Here is a 23,655-nt window from a genome sequence, read left to right on the forward strand (position 1 = left end):
GTTTCTCATGCTGCCTCAGCAGCAAGTCAGCTGGGAGTGCACAAGGAGTTGGGAGGGGACACAGCGAGTACAGATGATTAAAAGGGTATCCCACACCATATGGTGTCATGCTCAGCAATGAAATTTGAGAGGGAAGTTTGCCAGGGCTGCTGTTGCTTTGAGGGCTGGCCGCTCATTGATCTGGTGGTGAGCAGTTTGGTTTCTTTGCATCACCTGTTTTTTTTGTAGTAGTTGTTGTTTGTTTGTTTATTTATTTATTTATTTTTAATTTATTTATTACACTCTCTTTATCTCAACCTACAAGTTCTCTAACTTTTGCCCTCCCCCATCCCTCTGGGAGAAGTGAGCAAGGGCTGTGTGGTGCTTATCTGCCTACCAGGGTTAACCCACAACAGATGCCTAGTGTAGTCTGTACAGCATTATATATTTAAACATCAAGATATTACTACAGAAATTTCTAAAGCATCTTTCTCTGTATTTCTAAAGCATGTTTTCATATGTACTCTTCTTAAGAAGAACACCTACTCTCTAAGGAGATAGCTAATGTTTACATATGTAACTGCAAACACTGTGTACTCAAAATATTGGGAGTTAAGTGTCACTGTAGCCATGTAGATTACTCTGTAATTAATCCATGCTGCCAGACTGTTAATTTTTCATGGTTGGGAAGAGACTTTTCTGAGCATTATAACTTCATAGGGGACCCCTGGTGGCCTAGTGGTTAGCATGCGGGACTCTGCTGCAACCCAGGTTCGAATCCCAGTCCCCCGGGCAGATGGAGCCCGTTAGCCCTGTGAGGCCATCCATCTATGAGAAGGTCACTCTAAACAAACCTACGTCCTGAGGACCTCACTGCCTTTGTCCAAGCTTGCTTGGCCCTGGCAGATGAACCTTAGGATTAAAGGGTGGGCTCAGTTCAGCGCATGCTGTGTCTCACCTAAAAAATCCATTGGCAGGCTGGAAAGGTAAAAGACCTTTCCCAAAATCTTCGTTCGCGAAGACTGGCCATTATTATTATTATAACTTTATAATTGTGGATATTTGAATTTTGTCTTCCTTTATACCTTTTCGCTTTTCCTGTCATGGAAAAGGGAGATAATAGTTCCCATCTGGTGACAAAAACTTTTGTGCAATAGTTGTATGTTTTTTGAAGGAGTAAAATAAGAATAGATAGTAAAATAGAAATACAGGTATAACCACTTATAAATTTGTTGTGTGTTTTTGTTTGAATCCTCTAGGAGCTTCATTACTTGTATTCTTCAGAACAAGTTTTAAGATTTCAGAATTTTAATTTCAGTTCATTACAAAATGAACTGTTACTAACTCTGAAGTGCTCCTTTGTTACAAGGGAACAAGAAATTTCCCAGATTTTCGAAATTAGAGACTCTTCTGAGTATGAGCTGAAAGAAGTCTAGTCAGGCCATCCAGCATGTTCCTGAACCTGCCAGGACGGGGAAACGAAGGCTGAATTTATATAGCACTTGATCTGGGGCTGTAGGCAGCCAGTTACAGTTTTGAATAGCTTTGAATAGTTTTAAACGATGTCTGAGACCAAGCTGTGGTCCCATGTCAGAGAGACATGAATAAGATCCTGCTTTCTCAGCTGAATATTGCATATTTTTATTAAAGAAAAGAGGAAAAAGTACAGCTTGATGAAAAAAAGTATAATTACTACTCTTCAAAATATCAAGAATATGTATGCCCTGAGATTGGTGTCCTGTTGTGCCTTATGGCTGCAGAGCTGAAAAATGCTACCTGCACAAATATATTGGTATCTGAAGAATAAGATAGGAGGAAAACCAGGATAAAGGAAGTATTATTATTCCCTTGCTACAAAGACAGATGAAATAAGGAGTCCTGTGCCATGCTGAAAGTTTACATATGGCCTGAGGTTGGTACTTGGGGGTCGGTCTGCCTGCTGTCCTCGCCACCACACAGCTCTGTCTCTGCTGGGGGACAGTGAGTGGTGACTGCAGCTTCCCCCCCCACCATGCGTGCCCTGTCACTTGAACAGGCATGGCAATTTTGAACAGATGTGAAACATGACCGTCAGTAGAAAAGAGTAAGGTCTTTTATGTCTTACTTTATATTATATGTATTTCTACTGCACCTGTTACTTTAGCTTGGTGACCGCTGTTGAGCAGCAAAATGATTTTATGCATTTGTTGTTGAATATGGTTGACTTTTTTTGAAGTGTGAGGTTGTTAAATGAAGATTGAGCTGCTAAGAGAGACACTGTGTATTTTCATCTCTAAGATCCAACCATGGGTAACAGAAACTAAATTTTCTCTTCCAAAAGTGCTTACAAAGGTAACTCTCAAGTATTAACCAAGTGTGACTGAAGCATTGCTGACTGAATTTTTGGGAGCTTCCAACAGTAGTCCAGTAAGTGGATTCTATTGTATTCAGCTCAGTTCAAATAGGCATAATTTACATTTCAGTAGTGTTAGCTATTTCAAAGCTGATTAATGTTCATTAGAAAAATGTGCCATGCTGTGGAGATCATGACAATCTACTGTGAGAGGCATTTCCCTGTAAGGTCCAAGGAGGCAAGTTGAATCTAGTCCAAGAGCCTTGTCAGAAGTTTGAGTGACATGGAGGAGGAGCCTGATGGTCCTGGGCAGGGAAAACCTGAATATCATTCAAATATCTGTATAATTTTCTATGAATTTCACTCTTGTTGCTCCAAGATAGCTGAACTCGTAGACTTCTGTGTCCCTGAGTGCACCAAATGTGTTGAGACAGTCATATCCTCTCTGCCCTCATTTTATATCAACCTATTTTGCTTTAAACTATTATATTAATTTACTGCATATCACAGTTACTGAAGAAACAGCATATTAATCACAGGCCAGGCAAGGGCTGCAGAGAATGGCTGCCTGTTTGGCACTGCCTGCCCTCAGTGTGCCAGCCCTCTGTTCCAGTTAAGCCTAACAGCCCAATGCCAACCACGAGTCTAAGTGGTGATCAGGAGACACTTCCAAACCCACCGGAGCCATCTTGTGGTATTTTGAGTAGAAATGAAGGTTACAGGTGGAGCTGAGGTGTTCTGCTGCTCCTCTCTAAAACATAGCATGTTTTATGATGTTTTATGATGTTTTTTTGTAAATTTAATTTTGAGATCTAAGTCCTCAGTTTTTAAATTTTTTTTAATGGTCTTTTTTTAGAAAACCAGATCAGGTTGGGGTTAAAACTGGCCTGGGGCTTTTTTTGGCTTAGGAAGCTTCCATAAAATGGTGGATAAGGCACTAAGAGACCACATATGCATCTCATGTAATTTCTGTATTTGACTTCCCATATATTGTTTTGCCTTTAACAGTGATTAAGGTAGGTTGAAGCCGAATTACTTTCTGAAATCAGTAGGACATTCTTCAAGAACTTAGCACGCTGCTGACATAATCTTGGAAAGACTACCTTACATTGCCTATGGAAATCTTCTTGAGCAAACTTCATTCTCTGGTGCTGTCACTCAATACCTGAAAACCCATGTGTCCAGGATAAAAGCTGAAAAACCATTTTATTGCTATTTGTGAAAAAACAGGTTTTATGTTGATGCAAGAAAGTGACTAAGGAGCTCCTGAGTTTACATCTGAACAGCATTTTGACAAGTTATAGGTACAAAGGAGTAAAAACAAAATGACAGTGGTAGACTTGTGTGTTGGCTCTGTACCAACAGTAATTTCAGCCCTGGTAAGCAATCATTTGAACCAAAGGAATCTTGTTACAAGCAAAAACGCTTCAGGTTTGAAGGCATAGGAGCAGAACCAAATCCTTGCTCTACTTAGAAATTAGCCTCTGCTGCTACATTAACAGGCCACATCTTAGCAGTAAACATCTTCCTTCATGGTTCTTATTTGTACACTATTGGTAAGATGGTCCAGCTGTACACCTAAGTACTTATCTCCAAGAAAATTGTATCGTGTCTGTAATGTGTTCAGATATGCTTGGATAGAAGATAAAACCCTGCATTTGTGATGTAAGAGCTCAATATAATGACATGCCAAGTCAGTATGATCTACTGCATTGTAAATCCTTTGTTTTCTGTATTCTTTGGGTTAATAGAATGTACTCAGATTGAAGATTTTTTAGAATCATAGAATCATCAAATATACATCAGCGGCATTTAGGGCTATGGGCTTAGTGTACTGTATTATAGATATCTTAATTTGGTCATTGAATTCTAACAATCTCTAAAAACAGAGGTGTAATATTTGGTGTAGTAGGTTGTTGAACGGTTGGCTTTATGTGTCAGCGGTAGTTTATAAAACATTCTCTTAAACATTTTTAAAGCTACTGCTACTATTTTTACTTAGAGGAACCATTTTAATGGAATATCAGTGGTTATAATGAGCAGTGCTTTTGTCAATACCAGGAAAAAGACTGAGAATTGAAAGCAGTGACAATATAATTTAGTCTCATAATTATATGACTCAAGGTTATATGAGAAAACATGTTTTTATATGGTCTTTGTCTATGATGTGAACAGAGACTAGTGGATTGATTACTTGCTACTTTAACATTTGTATGTATATTTACACTTATTAAAAGACTAAAAATCACAGCCATCTTTATTTCAGTATTCTACTTACACAGATGCAGGTGTCCAGACCGCTGTCTCTTATGCACATACATAAATACTTAAGGAGTAGATTTAATTACAACATGACATAGAAAAGCTTTTTCTAGTGGCATCTCTAGTTTGATTAGAAAGCAGAAGCTTCTGCTTATAATTGTTTCTATTAAGATCTATACATTTTTCTCATTTAGTGCACCAAGAACTACTTGTGGATTGAAGCATGCCTTTTAAATAGGTTGTAAACTGCTTGTTCTTTTCCTTAAATTGACTTCTCACAGTATTCGTTTATGAGGAAATGGGGTTTAGTTTTTTGGATTGTTTTGGTTCTCCATGAACATTTAAAACTTGGACAAGATTTCTATAGTAACCAAATTATATTTAATGCCATGTAAACAAAGTTGTAAAGAGTCGTACATTACACACAGCTCTGGTGGTAGCAACATAAAGTTAATATCAGTAAATGAGAGAATGGGAAACCAGTTGCCTCCTCTTTCTAGTGTGCAATCAGTGTAAGCGTCTCTGTGATGGGCAATTACCTTAACTGCCTGCCTAAAGCAGCAGCGAGTTGCATGATCAGTCCAATGCCAAGATTATATCCTCCCCACTACTTGATGAAGAAATTCATCTGCACTGATCGCTATCATATAATTTCAGTTTACTGCTTTTAAATTTTTTAAGAAGCAAAAAAAGTACTAAGATAACCCAGTTAGAAAGCAATGGAAAAATTAATGTTTCAATCATCACAGAACTGCTCAGGCAAGAAGGCACCTTTAAAAGATCATCTGGTCCAACCTTTTGTGGGAAAGGAAGCCTCAGTGAGATTATCTAGTGCCCCATCAAATTACATTGTGAAAACTAGTATCAGGAATTCAAATATTGAATACCTATTGCAGGTAGTGTACCATAGAGTGACTGTTTAGAATCAGACTGTAAAAGCTTTCTCCTTCTGCTGAAAAATCCCAGAGATTTTCATTTGTTTGCATTAATTTTATTTAACTGATTTGACATTGTTCTAGTTGAAATAGATAGAAAAAAATTAAATTGTGATACCTAAAATAATTTTTAATACAGGATATCTCCTTGTAGTTGTGGTATTTCTAGCAAAATGAAATAATGAGCATTCCTAATCCTTTGTTTCAATCTGTGCTGTTTAGTAATCTGTGAGGGAAGAAAGCCAAATAAACAGCTGGCATGTTTTAGCGGTTACTACGAGCTTCTCTCTTGGCTGTCTCTGTCAAGTATGAGGGATTGCCTCGTGAATTTAAAGGCAGGACTGAGTGCCACACATTCTCATCTTACACTTTGACTCTGCTGTTACACTGAGCAGTTCTGGCACAAAGGAACTCTGCAAGCAGTGTGACTGCTCGTTGGTAGGAGAGAGTGAACCCTCTCCAGGGCCAAACACACACTGTGACACCAATACCTCATAAAGACTGTCACAAACCTTTGCAATTGTAGGGCCTCTTTTTCTGGCCATAGTCACTGAAGTAAATACATGTATACATGAGAAGAAAAGTAACATCCCTCTATATCTCAAAAAGGCAAAGACATTATGCACTTTTTGTGTGATGATGAAGTAAATGTAAAATGGTTATCGATCATGATAATGAACAACTGGCGGTGGGGATGCAATACGAGATGTTGCAGTGAAGAAGTTTGTTTCACTTCTGAGAATGACTTCTCCAACAAGGAAAAAATTAGGCTTAGCCAATATTCATGAATTAGTATGCATTGCAATTGCAGTCAACAGAGCATTTGCACAATGTAGCAATATGCAGAATGTTATTGATTGCTTTCATTCTATCTTCCATAATTTCTATTTAAATGTTATCAGTTTCAGTCTGCAGAAATTGAGATCAATATTACTTTATTGCCTCAGTGTGGCTTTAAAAAAAAGCCACATCACCAATGTTGAATTAACACCAATGAATTGCACATGATCCATTTTCATAATCCTTTTCCTATCTGAGAGTATTTTATCTCTCTTTATCCCTGTTCTTCTGGTATAGTATCTCAACTTGTTGCACCTTCACTTCACTTGAGTAGCTAGTATTGAGTTACACAATGCTGTGAAATCAACTCTACCATTTGAGAAGTGAGGTGCTACTCTAAATTGGTAATGATTTATGTTCATGCCACATGTGTGAATACAAATTTACACAAATTGCTTAATTGAATCCAGTAAAAAGTAGATTTGTTCAGTGGATGCTTACAGGTTTGTATCAAGGTTAGCATGAGGAGATTCCATGTCTCACTGTAGTGTTTAGTTGATACAGTATAATCCCCACATTGAGCTATGAGGTTTAACAAAGCCCGAGTGTGACCTTTGGGGTGCTGAACTCTGTTTGGCTATGTGTCTGTTTTCATTTTTTATGGCAAACCTTTTCACATAGAATTTCATAGTTCTAGAAATTTGTTTTTATTTTAAAATCTTGGTTATAATGCACTGCAAAATGCTCTGATCCCTGATCTCAATTTTTTTCTTCCTGGTCCTTATGTCATTAATGATCTCTTCTCTTTAGATAACTGCATGGTTTTTTGTATCTTGTTTATAGATCAATATAATAAGTATTATGTCCAGCAACTGTAAATTTTCTGTCCAGGCCCCCTATCTTTACTAATCTAGTTACAGAATTAAATATGGGGTTTTCCATATTTCTTTGTCAGATTCTGAGTCTGGTGTAAATGTCCATACCTTTATATATATCTTGTCTTCAGTTTGTGCTGAGTGAATCTTGGTTCAGTAACTTGCTAGTACATCAACTTAATTGCAATTACACTTCAGAATATTACAAAACAATGCATACATATAGATGCATACAATACTTTTCTACGTAAAGATTTTAAAGACACAGGTAATAATTTTTAAGTGTGATAATTTAGTTGTCTAAAACCTCTCTTAGGTCTAAGTGTTAGATCCTTATTCACATGTCTGTGTACACAAACTTAATCTAAAAAGTTATAGATTCATTTAGACATGCAGTGTGAAAATACTGACAGCACTGCAGGCAGTGCTCAGAGTCTGGCTTATTTCAGAGCTGCCTGCTCTTTGTACCCTAATCCACACCATCCTAAAGTCTTTTACCTGTAAATCTCCTTTTATCCATACCTTAACCCCTAATGAACTCTGGTAAGTGTGATAACTCATCTGCCTTTTCTACTTACGGTAATAAATTTATTTCCCAACTTAATTAAAATGTACATATACAATATCTTTCTGAATGCTGGGATACAGGCCATCCAGTACTAGAATTGTGCATTTCTTTCCACTGACTGATTTCTTTTTACTTATTCTGGTGTCACTCTTCATTTCATTAATTTTTCATTTTCTGCCTCCAGGAAAGTTCTCTCTGATTCTGGCATGTTTCCCTCTTTCTCCCTAGTGAACATACTTGAGACAAAGAAATCTTTTAGCTTTGCAGCACTCTGTGCCTCATCTGTCAGCAACTCGCCTCCATCCATCACACCAAGAGACTCCCTCAAAATCTCCTGATCCTTATCTATTTGTAAAACCTCATTTGTCCTTCTGCCATTGACTAGAATTGTTTTTAAAAAATCTGTTTTACTGTGGTGCTTTTTGTTTTTACTCTTTTAACAGATGTCTCAATTATAGCAATAGTAGTATTTGACTACTGTTTGTAAGCACAATCTTGGGAGGAAAAAGAAAAAACATATAGTTAACAGCTGCAAAGTGCTTCAGGTCTATATCCTCCTGTAGTTTTTACACGAAATATTCATTGACTTTTCTGAAGCAGCAGAAGGCTTACCTTTTATTAAACAAAGAAACCAAAGTATGCATAATGCAGAGTTCACTATAACGGCAGCTCAACCCCTCTGAATTTCCTCAGATACACTAAAGATCACAGTTTAAACAGTTTCCACTGGTTTGCATCAGGTGAGCTTATTGTTTGCCACAATCTGTAATGCAACCGGTGAAACAAAAAATGTTGTGTTAGGTGACCCAAAAGTTGCGTGAGGCTCAGAATCTCTATTGTGAATGTTTGTTAGCTACTAAAGATAACAAAAGGAAGAGATAGTCTGAATGTGTCCTGGCTGTGAACAGTGGGCAGTTATGTTAAATTGTCTGCCTCTGCAAGAGTGTCCAATACCCTTTTGAACATGAATAATTTTTAGATTTCAGATGAAGAGACAAGACACACCAATGGATTTCAGGCTTATTCCAAAACTTCTTTAATATCGGCCAGCTCAATTTTGCTAGTACAGTCTGAAGTGGTGTACCAAGCAATGCTTGGATGTCAGGGACAGGGCAGGTGCTCATATAGTTTGCATAATGGATGAACAATTTAGGATTAATGTGTAAATTGTCAGTATGAAATTAAAAAGTGTAGCCTTTATTTTCAGAAGGTTCTCATGAGTCATTTGAATGGACTTCAGCAGAGCTCTTATACAGTAAGAGTTGTCATTCACTTCTCTTAAACAATTTCTGAGCTGAGCAGTCTTAGAGGAGACAACCTTTAAGTAATACTTAACTAATGTAATAAATTAATAAATTAATTACATCTGACTCTTTAATAAATATTGTCATTAATTTTCCTGTCAGTGGCATTTTGGTCTTGTCTTGTGTACAAAAGGTATCAGTGCCTACCATCAGCTAGGGTAGACAGGTACAGATAGAAATGCAGTCCTTGCGGTAAAGAACTAGGACTGTAGGTACTGTATGGCAGGTAAAAAGCACGTGGATGGTGAAGTGCAAGCAAGCTGGAAGATATTAGAGGTCCGCGTTACAAGCAGTGATCACACAGTTCACGCATAAGGGCTGCTTCCTAATCTTTGTCAAGGTTTTGCTGGAGCATCACCACAAATGAAAGACTTGAGGAGCAATCAGAGTTTTGCAAGTTATACAGCTTTGCAAGTGTTGCAATTATACAGCTTTGCAAGTGTTAACAGGAAACAATAATGTACGAAAGACAACTCGGGAAATGCCAGAGAGCGTTAGAAAACTGAGCAGTTGCATAGTGAAGACTGGCATTTTTGCTTCAAAACTTTTCTTTCCAGGCAAGAATAGTCTATATGGCACTGGCTACAGATTTCTTGTTGTCTTCTACATCTTGCGTGTTGTCTTCTAAATTTTGCGTATCTAAATGCTCATTATCACTGTTACATAATACTGTTTTGATTAACTGATACGTCATCAGCTTAGACTTGAATTTTTGCAATTCTAATCCGGATTTTTGCTCAAATCTCTTAGCTACCAACCCAGTTATATTCTCAGATAACCCAGTCTTTTGTTTAAGAATATATTGAGTTATATTGGAATATATTTCTAATATACACTATTGTATATTCTAATACATAAATGCAATAAGTATAGTTAACCTCCACCCTCAAACCATCCTGACAATTTTTAAGCCTAAACTCATATTCAGAACATATCTACTGTCTCCAAAATGGACATTTCTAAAGACTTTCTATCTTCATATATAGAATTACAGAGTCACAGGATAGCTACGGCTAGAAGGGACTTCTGGAGGTATAGTCCCAGCTACCTCATCAAAGCAGGGTGAGCTAGAACAGGTTTCTCAGGGTTGAGAAACCTATGGCCCAGGTTTCTCAAGGTTGTGTTCAGCTGGACTTTGAATGTTTCCATAGATGGAGATTCCACAACTCTCTGACTAGTCTCTTCCAGTGTTTGGTCATAGTAAAAAAAACCCCAACAATTCTAATGTTGAAATGGAATTTTCTGTATTCTGCCTATTGTTTGTTCCTATTGTCTCTTTTCCTGTTACTGAATATCACTGAAAAGAGTCTGGCTCCCTCTTTATTGCATGTCCCAGTCAGGCATTTATATACACTGATAAGATGCTCCTAAGCTATCTGTTTCCCAGGATAAGCAATCCCAGCTCTCAGCCTCTCCTTGTACGAAAGATGCTTCAGATCCCTTCATCATTTCTGTGGACTTTTGCAAGACTTTATGTCCATGTGTTTCTTGTACTGAGGAGCCCAGAACTGGATAAAGCACTCCTGGAGTGGCCTCACCAGTGCTGCATAGAGGAGAAGGATCACTTCCAATAAGCTCCTGGCAATGTTGTTGGCCTTTTTTGTCCCAAGTATGCATTGCTGACTTCGGGTCAACTTGTGCACCAGGAGCCTTGGGTCTTTCTCTGCAAAGCAGCTTATTAGCCAGTCAGCTGCTTGACTTTTCTAATGCCTCGGTGCAGGAATTTGCATTTCCCAGGTGATCAAGTCTTGCCTGGTCTCTCACTAACCTCATTTCTATAAAGTCTCTTACTTTCCCTTCCCAAGATTCCTGTTTCACTTACAAAATCTCAAGTTTAGGATTATGTACTTTATGAAGACTTTGTCATGTGTGAATCAGATTCAGCGATGAGCTAATCCAAATTCTAGGGGTATTCAGATATAGATTTTATTTCTTACCTCAAATTATTTTGGTTTGGATTGCATAATTAAATAATGGTAAAATGTTTTCTGGTTTATAGTCAGTCTCAGCCAAAGATTTTGCAATCCTTGCCCATATCTGTGTTTACGGAAGACTAAGGACAGAATAGATTTGCACATACCCTTTCCTGACAGAGCATTTTTCAAGAATTCCTCACTGTCTGGCTATTTGTGTTTTCCTTACACTTTCTGACTTTATTATTCATTTTCCACAAAATATTGAGCACCAACTCTTCTGTACCTTTCTTAACCTTTTAAAGGACTTAATTAAAAAACCCCTTGAGGTTACCAGTACAAGATCACTTGGCATGACATGCACTTCTGTGTTATCCTATGGCACTTGATGTTTTCATGCACGGTATCCTCCTTCAAAAATCCCATTGTCTAGGCAGAAAATTCCTGCCTGTCCTTTACAGTATTGTGGTATTGCTGTGTCAGGTTCGCTACTGCAGCAGCTGGTAACCTGGAGCATGTGGTGCCTGGAGGACACATGGTCCTTCTATGGTTGGAGAACTGTCAAACTCATGCGAAAAACTTTCCTTATGAAGTAACTTGTTTGCTTGGCCCAGTAGGGCTGGCAGTTGACAATCAACTAATTTGGAATCAGGAAATTAACAGAAACATACAAGGTCAGGAAGGGAAACTTTTGCTTGGGATAGGTAAGCATTTGACGTTCCAGGAAGGCCCCAGGAGGCTGACATTTAGCCTGTAGGTGGCAAAATGCTATGCTGGGAGAGACTTTTACTGGATAACCATACACTTCACTGGAAGATTGGAAGGCAGAAAGTTCTCTTGCTATGAGCAGATAATAGTACTTCTAGTAAAAGTACCGAATCACCAGTTTTCCTAGGGACACCACCCAGGAGCAGTAAGGCACCTCCCTCTGGTGTCAGGTAAACTGCAGTCCTGGACCAGTAGTAAGACACTGCTACCTGTTTCCATCACCCTAGGTTTCCATCACCCACTTCCAGTGTGGTCTGCCCAGACATGAGACGACCTGTTCCTCACAACCTGAGACCACCATCACTTACTAGATATCCACTAGATTACATCTAGATTTTCAGCTAAAATTTTTCTCCAGCTGCCCAGCATGATGTGGGTAAAGACACAGACTTCTTGGTATTTGCTCCAAGAGCCTACTCCAGCACTTTGGGAAAGACCTGAAAATGCTAGACAGTGAGAAAAAGCGCAACTTGGACAATGAGAAGCAGCAGAACATTGCTGATCTTTTCAAATTGCTTCAGTTTCAGGAACTGGGGACAAGGCTATCCTAAGAAAAGAAATATAAGGAATACAGTTTTTAGGTGTTGATTGCACAAGACAAAAATGGGACAAAGATGGGATATACTCTTACAAACAAGCCTTTCCCCACCTTCACATTGTTGAAATTACCCTAGAGCCTTTGTATAAGAAATTGGATAAATTATGTATTTTAAAATATTACTCCTTGTTAACAGTATGTCTGTATCTGGCAGTAAGTAATGTTTGTTTTCTTAAAACATTTTACAAAAACCCAGTAGGGCTATTTTCTGGACTTAATGACATTTTAAATTTATTCATTTCTTCTCTCAGCCCAGAAGACAAATGCCATCATATTATACCCTCATTCTGGGTCAAGCTCTTAGCTTCTGATATGTAAAACAGCATCCTCAGATGACACTGAAAGAGTGATTGGACCAAGACTATGTTTGCAGGATAGAGGAGAAGCATCTGGCATCAGAACCAGGGAGCATGTGGAGGGAGGAGAAATGCTGGAATGTGGCTGGGTGACATCCTCCAGTGAGGCGCTCAAAGTTGGCGGGTGCTGGGGGCAACTGTCTCTTGCTCCATGCTAGGTGGTGAGCACAGCAGTGGTGCCTACTCACTGCTTTCGCAGGTTCAGAGCCATACTTTTAGCATGAATACTGGAGGAAGGCCAAACAGGAACAGATGGGTAGGGAAAGATGTGTGTGAATATAGATGGTGGAGATGGCATAAGCCTTCATGCAGAGGAGCCCAGGGTACGGTTAAATTGTATTTTATAAAACTTACTTTTTTAGCAGTTGCATGGGCTGGGAATCTGTCCATTGCCACTGTAAAATGTGTCCTAACCCTTGCAGACAGATAGGAGAGAGTACAAGAGAGAACAGATTTAAATGTTCAATGTTGCTTCTTATTAGTTTATGAGGGGGGACATTCAGCATGGGTTGGATGATCTTGTCTTGCCTTTTATGGTAAAACCTGGAAGAGTTTAAGCTTGAAGGACAGTTAGTGGAAAAAAGTGGGATATAATTGTTGGGAGAAGAGGAGGAGAGATTTAGAAGGAATGGTGAGAGACATTTTCAGCTTTTAAGTAGGTAAGTTAACAGTCATGATACCAGGTGGGATGTAGAGGAGTGACCTACCTGATGTACCTACAGTTTGGATTTTCATCACTTTTGTTTCTGGGACTATACCCATTTAAGTTGTACTAAAATTTGTCAATAAATAGTTTAGGGCCTTCCAAAGACTACAGTGTGGCAGAGGGTAAATGCTCACATGGAGCATGAATTGCACAGTAGGCCACTGTGAATTGTGTGGGTTCTGGTGTTCAGAATCACACAGAATCACAGAATCAACCAGGCTGGGGAAAACCTTTGAGACCGTCGAGTCCAACCTATGATCAAACACCACTGTGTCAACTAGGCCATGGCATTAAGTGTCATGTCCAGTCTTTCTTTAAACGCTTCCAGGGACAGTGGCTCTACCACCTCCCTGGGCAGCCCATTCCAATGTCCAATCACCCTTTCTGTGAAGAATGTCTTCCTAATGTCCAACCTGAACCTCCCCTGGCGCAGCTTGAGATTTTGTCCTCATGTCCTATCACAAGCTGCCTTGGAGGAGAGGCTGGTCCCCACCTGGCTACAACCTCCTTTCAGGTAGTTGTAGAGAGCAATAAGGTCTCCCTGAGCCTCCTCCTCTCCAAGCTAGAGAACCCCAGCTCCCTCTGATGCTCCTCATAAGACTTCAGACCCTTCACCAGCTTCATTGCTCTTCTCTGGACCCGCTCCAGCACCTCAATGTCCTTCCTGAATTGAGGGGTCCAGAACTGAACACAAGATTTGAGGTGCAGCCTCACCAGTGCCCAGCACAGGGGAACAATCATTTCCCTGGTCCTACTGGCCACACTATTTCTGATTTGTAGTCAGTCACTGCTGGCTCATGTTCAGCTGCTCTTGACCAGCACACCCAGGTCCTTTTCCACTGGGCAGCTTTCCAGCCACTCTTCCCCGAGCCTGAAGTGCTGCATGGGGTTGTTTTGATCGAAGTGCAGGACCTGGCACTTGGCCTTATTGAACCTTATACAATTGGCCTTGGCCCATCGATCCAGCCTGTCCAGATCCCTCTGCAGGGCCTTACTACCCTCCAGCAGATCAACACTCCCACCCAACTGGTTGTCGTCCGTGAATTTACTAATGGTACACTCAATCTCCACATCCAGATCATCAGTAAAGATAATAAACAGGACTGGTCCCAACACATCCCTGGGGGAGACCACTTGTGACCAGATACCAACTGGATGCAGCACCATTCGCCACCACTCCCTGGGACTGGCCATCCGTCCGTTCTTAACCCAGGGAAGAGTGCACTTATCCAAGCCGTGAGCTGCAAGCTTTTCCAGGAGTATGCTGTGGGAGACTGGAACTGAGCCAGTCTTGTGGGGAGTGCTGGCAGGCCTTGTCCTGTCACCACCACCGGGTTCCAGCCATGCAGTGCATTGGCTCCACAGTGCTCTGTGATGAATGTGGTGATGGGTTTGTCAGTCTCCAACTGCTTTGCCACAGGCCTTCTTCCAGGGATTGAGACAACCTCGATCTCTGCTGGGATGGGGTCTAGAGTTACGTATGCCATCTCTTTAGTGTCACTACTAAATTTAACATAGAACCAGTAAGTTGGTCTTTCATATTCTGGTTAGTGACTAATTTAAAGGACATTGTGAACTTTTAATGCAGATTGTGGATGACCAGTGCTGTTCAGAGACAGTGACCTAGCTTTGGTGGTGGTAAGTCTGTCCCTGCCTAGGCTTCAGTGGTGCCTCTGCCTCTTCCTTTCACATCAGAAATATCCAGTTGTCACACAGAAAAAGTCACAGGAAGCTGAAGGAAAGGACCAGATAGGGCTCTTTATGTACGGTTCAGTAGTGATTCAGGGCTTTGATTGTGCAAAATAAAAGGGGGACATGCACCAAGTGCTACAAAGGCCTTTCTAAAGGATAGAAGAGAGCTTAGAGCATAGATACCACTGCTGATGTTGCCTTATTCCTAGTACTCAGATGCCCTAAAGAAGCTTGAAACATAGACATGTGGAATATTGCTATCTGGGAAGCTGTTTTCATGCTGATGTAGCCAGGAAGGTCTCCCAGCTGAATGTGAGTCAGAAACAAGAGAAGTTCTTGTAATTGGGGTATGGCAAGGTTAAAAAAAAACTTTGTACCATGAAAGAACTCTTAACGTCTGGATCTTAATTCAGACTTATTAAAAACTCTTCTACCATGAAAAAGAAAGCATCACCAAAACACTAATACTGAAGTTGAGGTAACTATCTAGTCTGCCTCCACATGAGCATTTCCAATTGTTTGAAGCTGAGTGAGAATGGAACACAAAAAGTTGTAAAGCAGCAGGTGCATTCTTCCCATGTGCTGAGATGCCCAGGCATGTCTTATACTAGATCAGTTTTGCACATCAGTTATATGTTTGAGAAACACATGTTGCTTTTTTATTATAAGCTTTAAAAGTTTTTATGGTAAAAGACTAATATGTTTTCTACACTAGAACTTGAGAGTTGAGATCTGCTTTTCTGTAAAGTACATTGATAAATGCTATAAAATATTGTAGTTAACCTGCAGTTTAAAGCTGTTCTTTGATGTATTATAATGTTGAGGGGTTTTGTAATAGAGAAAAGGAAGAAAATATCCCTAGCCTGAACCTGGAATTAATTATACATGGGCATACTTTATTTCAGCATGAAAGTCCACTTACATACTTCCATGTGATTCAAGATAAGATGGGGGGCAGTCTGTATTGTTGCCCAAATTAAGATTTCTTTCTAAATTTAGCTTCTTAGTTATATAACAATACATATGTTTGTTTCTGTAGACAGTGAGAACAAAGGAATGTTGTTTTGCACTGACACCAAAACAATGTAGTAGGGGCAGTTATGCCTTCTGTTGCATGTTTAAAACTTGCTGCTTAAAACCTTATGGAAGGAAACTCATACTTCCAAAGCAAATAGACAATATCAGCATCTTACTGTCACAAGGAAAACATAACCATAAATATATTTTCTTTATTACACCTTGCATTAGTGGGCTACTAAAAATACACTCCAGGTAGTTTGATTCTTCTTCACTAAATGGTAATTAAAAACTTTTCCTAAAATAACTGTAGAATCTAGTAGCTTACTTAATTTCACATATTTTCTTCTTTCTCAATGCTGATCAGCAGTGAAAGTTGGTGTAATTCAGTATTTATAACTGCAAGTACATAATAGACTATGTTTAATAAACTGGTCTACAGAGTAAAACTGTGCTAACTTTTGTCTTAGGGGCACAGTTTACATCGTCTTTCAGAACTACACACAGACACACTGGGCTATTTGAATTTTAGTTTAGTGCTCAATTTATTATTGGCATGTTAGCAATATTTAATAACAACAGGTTATATTGCAACACAGTTCACATAAATATTACAAACAGCAAAAATGCAGGCTATGATTTTATTAGTGATAATAATAAAGGAAATGGCCTGCATGAAATGAGTACAAAGACCCCAAATAATTTATTGTCCTGAACAATTAAATAATCCACATCTCCCTCAAAAAAAAAAAAAAAAAGGCATCAGACACAGAGAGGCAGAACAAGAGCATTAGAATTTAACAGTGTGATGGTCAGAGGTTTGTTCTCTGCAGATGATGATTAGACTTTCAGAACATACCAAATTAAGCTCTGGAGTGATGCCAGTACTGCAGAGTCCTTAAGAGAGTTCAAAGATGTAGCCAGGCAGCCTTTACCTTTGCTGTGCTGTGTCTCCTCTTTAGATCTTGTTCTGGTGTTGTTAACTGCTTAGTTACCAGGTGAAACACTGAGATGTAACCCAAAGGAATAATTTATAAAACATATTATCTATCTGATATGGAATATCTGATTTTACTGAATAAAACAGTTTTATCTTCTATCCTTGAATGCTATGGTGGTAAGCAGACTAGGTATAAATATCTAGTCAGAGAAAAGCAATTATACTCACTGATTTTGTCTTTTCTGAAAGACATACTTGCAAGCTCTCTGTTCAAAAATAATTTCCAAAACTTTCAGTGTTAGCTTTAAAAAAATTTACCATTGTCCTTGAACCTGAGAGATGTTAGTCTCCTTAAAACGTAAGAAGGTTTCTTAAGGAAGGGAAGGTGAGTAAAGTGAGAAAAATAGTAACCTGTTTTACAGTTGTTCACACTGGAATGCATGTTGTCTACACACTGTTGTTTATTTATTTATAAGAGATACTGAACATCTATGGCCAAATGTTAGCTGTTAACATTAGCACTCTTTGCTAAAATATTCTTGAAGCACAGAAATTTAGGACAAGCAGATATAATATAACGACATATAATTTCTTCCACCCTGATCCTCCAAGGTTAATATGAGCAACTGATTTTTAAATGGAAAATGGTACCGATTACTCCAGTGCATACTATATACCTCACTTAGGCTTGAAATACTGGTATGCTTGTCAGTTTTTAGTCTGTTCAAAACTCATGACTCTTCGTTTAGATTTTATCTTAGAACTCAGTTTCATGGCTACTTGGGATGTTTAGCATTTGAAAGATCAGGTTAGAATGATTAATTTTAATTATGCGCATCTCCTGTGAAATTATGCAAGTCTTGACCTATAATAGGGTTAGAGATGACGGGGGGGGGGGGGGTTGAGGAGATTCAGTTTCCTTGCAAGGATAGATATGCATGCAGAGCTGAATCCAGATACTCAGCAGCAAAAGTCTCGTGGTCCAATGCTGGGACAGCTTGACGTGTCTAACATCCACTGAAATCAATAGGATTAATAGACGCTCAATAAGGGCTATTGTCTTGTAATCAGTACAAGACTTGAAAACAGAAATATAAATCTTTGGAGATCAATCCTTTTTATTGTGTTTTAAACCTTATTACTTTTTTTTTCAAGTTTTGGCAAATGGGAACATGGTTAATTTACTACCATAAACATTTCCCTTTAGCAGTCATATTAAAGGTGATTTGTAGGTAATTGCAGATTGGAGTCTTACAGCGTATTTCATCTGTGTAAAATACTTAGAGGATTGAGTCCACCATATTGTTGTAAAAATTATCACAATATTTGCCATTTCTGGTACATGTCACAAATAATGGATTAAATTTATGACATTTTCTTACCCTTGTCTTGTTTTTTGTTACTGAAAACAGAATGTATTATTAGAGACAAACAGAGATGCCAGCCACTAAAAAGTGAATGTAATTCCTTCTTCGTCGCAAATTTTTATAAGATGAAAACCTGGCCTATGGTTAACCCCCAATAATGGAAGAAAAATAATTTAATATTGCTTCAAAATAATTATGATTATTGAAAATATAATCACCCCCATTCATTTTTTGGTAGCACACATTCTAGTATTGCTTTATCACATACTAAGGTGAATTTATGCATTTTAAAAATATGTATTTGTAAACAATAAACATAAGTGGTATTTTGGAGTACATCTGGTACATGTGTGAGATAAAGTTTAGAATATATGTAAATTGTGTAACATTATAGCTGGTAGGAAATTAGGCTCATTTTAAATTTAGTTTGCCTTTTAATGTCAGTCATATTTTAAAAAAATGCCATCTAATGATAGTCATCTTTATTGTCACCAGGGATTGAATTAGAGACTTAAAAAAAAAAGAGAGTGAGCATTTAGAATTTGAAATAGAAAAAAGTAAGACTGCAATCTGGTACCCCTTAAACATCAGTAGAAATGTTCCTTCTGACTTTGTTGAGAACTGGATCATGAAAAAGAACAGGCATAGGCTGTGGCAAACTCATTTTTGTGGAACAGTCACGAAAAATGAGGCAGCTTCTGTGCTGCAAAGGGGATTCCAGTAGCAGTCTACTAAACAGAAATGAGTGGTTAATCAGGTAAAGGAAGGAGAAATTGGAAGACTTAGAAGAAGAAAAAGTGTTCTTTAAAGGAAGCAAAGATGTACTGAGAATGAAGAAGGAAAAGGAATTAAAAGCTTACTGGGAGAAAATGTTGAAATACATTATACGAAAGGGAAGGGATGAGAGAGTGGTAAGACGTGATGTGCACTGTAAAGGAGGATACTTGGAAGGGAGATGACTAGTAGGGATTAAACAAGAAGGAACCGTAGAAAGTGGAAAATCAGCAATGATGGTGTCCTTCCCTGCCAGTAGCAGCAGCTCAGGAGCCTTGATTTCCAGAACAGATGAGTGAAATCACGAGCTTTGGCAAGAGGTGTACAAATCACCTCATGAAAGGTAGGAGAGGAAATCTGGGATATGCTGAGCTGTGGAGGTAGGTAGGGAATTGAAAAGAGGATTTAATACGGTAAAAATGACTGTTGCTGTTATGTTTTTAAATATGTGAAATTTTAAGTGTTTTTTTCTGACAAACTAGCAAAAATCATGTGCTCATTTGGGATCTCCATTTCCTCAGCTTGTTAAAAAACTGGAGAGGACATGGACCAGAAACACTCTGAGGCTAAATTCCTGAACTTCAACCTTATTTGTAACTCCACTAGCTTTTCCAGGCATTATACATGACATATCTGTGTACTTATGAACCAGAATACTAACTGCTACTGACACAAATGCCAAAATTTATCCTTGGTGTGTCTACAGTGAGTGCTACCAGAGATGAATTTCCCCTTGTATTCTTAACTCAGGCATTCGGTGTGAAATTCAATTTTTCCTGACATTATTAGCTCTGCTGTTCTGCTAGAACTGGCTGATACTACAGGCCCCAGAGGTCGTATTCCCAATTTATTTCTATGACCATTAAAGTCTGTGTCAAGACTTGTGGATAAGGATTAAATCTAATCTTTTGAGTGCATTATTTCAAGTTTCATAACTAAAGAAATGTTGAAAAAATAGGAAAGACGTGGTAATCTCAATTAAGAGCAACTAGGAGATAGGACCACCATCCCCGCCACATGCTAGTAGAAGTGAATAGTGAATTAGGTAGTGAGAGTGGTCCTGGGCACTGCTAACTAGGCACCATCTTTCCGTAATGTGTGAGATACACGGGAGTGATGTAAGGTGAGAGGGAAATCAGAAATTGCTGAATTTGGTTTCAACTTCTAAATGACAAAAGATGATTAAAAAAACCCTCAACAATTTATTTCTTTGAAAAGGTCTTAATCATGCAGCCAACTTATGCTCAGCTTAGACTGCCTTCTATCGAAACACCAGGGCCTGGAGACAGTCTATTAACTGCAGGCTGTTATATTCTCTCTTTCACTATCTATTTAAAATACAATACAAATTTTCCAACCTTATCTTCAAAGGCTTCATTCTGTATGGATAAAACAAGGTCCAGAGTCAAGAACTGCTGAGAATCATCTGCCTCTGTTCTCTTACCAGGTTTTCTCATAGTGAGGCTCAGACACCAATTCAAATACAAATAAAAATTCAGATATCACTGTATGGAGTAGGAAGGTAGTTATGAGGATTATCCAGTGTCATTGAGTTTACTAAAAACATATGCTAACATCATGTGGCTGTTGTGGTCTTGATTACAGTGGTCAGAGTGACTCAAGCTGATTAAAAGGTGGCTGATGAGTCATGCTAATGGAAAAGTAAGATTTGTGTCTTTCTGGAATTACCTCTGTATCAGAATCACTTTTCTCAAAACAAGTATATAAAAGAAATTTCTGTCAAATGAATTATCAGTGTTATATTATTTTCCACTTAAGAAAGAATATTTATACCTTGAGGCATTTTGTTTGGAAACACTACAGTACTGTACTGTGCCCATGTGCACCACCATTGTCTCAGAGAAGTCAAAGTTCAGGAATTTCATGACATTTTGCTCTGGTGAACAGTGTCCTTGTCTGGACTATATCTTCTGTTGTGCCTTGCAGTTGTGGTAGTCCTGTGATGCCTTAAAGGTATTGATCCAGATGATAGAATAATATGGATGGGTTTTGGTTTACTGAACCCAAAACAAAAGTAAATGGTGTTGATAGCCACAACACTGGTAAATGTTATGAAGATCACAGTGCTTTACTTTTGAGGTTCTTCTGTGTCTTACTGTGAAATATTGATTAAAGTCATGCCTGTGGTTGACATGAGAGTCTCATGATGATTTTAGCATGTGTGACTTAGGTTTCTCTTCCTAATCTGGCTTCCTGATCCTACAAACACTCCCCTCTGACTTCTGAGATATGTTGGGTTTCCTTTAGAAGGTAAGGTTGAATTTCATAATTACTGCTACATTAGCTGCATTGTATTAAACTGAAACATAATATAGTAAATTCTGATGTCCATAATCAGATTGACAAAGCAGATAGACAAGTGAACATTCATCCATTAGAAGAGTTGGTGGAAGATTTGCCTGACAAGATCAAGTGGGAGGATAAACTTACTAGAATGGTTAAGGTGATGTTATGAAATGTTATAAAATCTTATCTGTATTACTAATATGGGGAGAAAAGAGTAAACAGATTCCTAAAATCTGAATTTAGACTGATAAAAGAAAACAATATGAGTAGGCTTGTAGTTTTTTCTGAACAGATTTAGCCAAACAAGGACAAACTCAAGGTCTCAAAGTCCAATTCAGAAAATGATGGTTAAAGAAGCCCTATATAAGCACTAGAGGTGTTTCAGAAATGAAAAATATTGTATAAATATCATTTTATCTGAAATAAAGTGTAACTACTTTAAGCATGTCATTTTAATAAGGTTTCAGCTTAGTCTAACCACTGAGGGAAAAGTGATGGGTAAAGAGCACATGCAAAACCACCTCTCAAGTATGTAAATAAAATAATGGTTGCAGTCTATACATTAAAGAGTAAATACAAGGGAATTAGAGAAAGAATGAGAGAAGAATGCAGAGGAGACTTGTGGTAAATCTGCAAGTATCATATGGTAGAATCTTGGTCAAAACCAAACAGGAAATTAGAAAAAAAAGTGAACCAAAGCACTTGTCTCTGTGAAACACACTTGGTGAGAGCATAGTCTTGTGTACTAAGGGTTACATTGGTTCCAGAAATAAAAAAGTTGTTCTTAATGAAGACAATCACACGATCATATCATATGGGTGTAAATCCCTACTTGTAGCCATGCCAATATAGCAAAGAGGACTTTTCTTGATAAAGAAATTGAGTACGTGGTGTTGAAAGATATCAGTTTACTACCTGTTATTTAGTTAAGAAGAATATTTACAGTCATAACAGTCAAGGCCAACACCAACAAAGAAGAAATATCTTTGTAATCTTAAATTCCTGTAAATTATTGTTTCCTAACCTATATTGACATTACCCAAGGGTCACAAATCTCCTTCTGGCAGCTTCGGGAAGCACATTTTGGAATTGGTAGACTCTTTTATTAATGTGGTTATTCTTTTTCAACAGTGACTTCTGACTATAGAAGTTGCTGTCTGTATACAGAGGTGCATTTCTGTACTTCGGCTGGGTATACAAAAATACACAGTTGGAATAATCTGTTCAGATGTATTAGTTTCATAGACTGTGTTGAGATATACAGTGAATGAAAAATTAATAATTAAATGGATATAAATATGCAGCGATAGATGTTTTTGTGTAAGTTAAATGCACCTCTAAAGTGACAAATGTAAATGGGATTTTCACTCCTATCACAAGGAGGAATCCAAGCACCAAAGCATGTAATTCTGTCGTCAGTATTTTCCCATACACATGAAATTTCCTTCACCTCATAGAGGAGGTATATATAATTGAATACAGTAAGATAGAATCTATGTAACATGTCTAACTGAGGAGACTTGTGAAGACTAAAATGTACCACTGTGAGATTAATTCCTGGAGAGAATTTATGTCAAGTATCCAGACAGAGCAAAATTATATTTGGGGACAGTGTTAGTGGTAAAAATACATATGCTGAAGACCTAGATGTACTTTATCATAATGAATCATTAATCTTGTATAAAGTATATCTAAATTTTGTTTGGAAAAAGTACTGCAAGTTCTAAGAGAAAAGAATCTTACTATTTTCTGTTGATCTAGAATTTGTCCCAGAAGTTTGGAAGCAGATAGGCAGTCTCTTGTTGTTGAGGACAACAGACCAAGCCTAAACCTTGTTTTACTACTGCTCTGCTATACTATACCCATGTTTTCATGGAATAAAGGGATTAATTGTAATATACATGATTTGCTGCTAAAACCACTGGAAAGACTTCATTGCTTCTGAGATGATAAAACACTTATAGTGAACGTGTATCTCAATGGGATCCATTGCTATTTGGAACATTTCAAAAAAAACTTACTGGAAACTATCTGTAGCACGTAGCGTAGGGAGCTTCCTATTTTGTGTCCCTCTGTTTAGAGTATGCAGTAACCACTGCTTATACTAATTATGTGATCTTATCCTTATCCTAAACCTGTCAGTTATGAGACCCATGCAAACCCTTCCTCAGAGGGATAGGGT

At 38.2% G+C, this 23,655-nt stretch overlaps 1 protein-coding gene across 15 annotated transcripts in view; it reads left to right on the forward strand.

Annotated features, from left to right (window-relative positions):
* Window positions 1-23,655, forward strand: part of MYT1L (myelin transcription factor 1 like) — a 327,282-nt gene that overhangs the window by 149,111 nt on the left and 154,516 nt on the right. Inside the window, exon 1 of one of the 15 annotated variants that reach the window (XM_027690169.1) lies at window positions 15,359-15,380. The exons of the other annotated variants lie outside the window; for them this stretch is intronic. The gene's annotated coding sequence lies outside the window, so the exon portion shown is untranslated. Of the gene's footprint in view, window positions 1-15,358; window positions 15,381-23,655 lie in introns of those variants that run through there. 15 annotated transcript variants of the gene reach the window in all.

Source organism: Neopelma chrysocephalum, unplaced genomic scaffold (assembly GCF_003984885.1).
Source record: "Neopelma chrysocephalum unplaced genomic scaffold, ASM398488v2 Primary Assembly neopelma1_80b, whole genome shotgun sequence".
NCBI classification, from domain to species: Eukaryota; Metazoa; Chordata; class Aves; order Passeriformes; family Pipridae; genus Neopelma; species Neopelma chrysocephalum.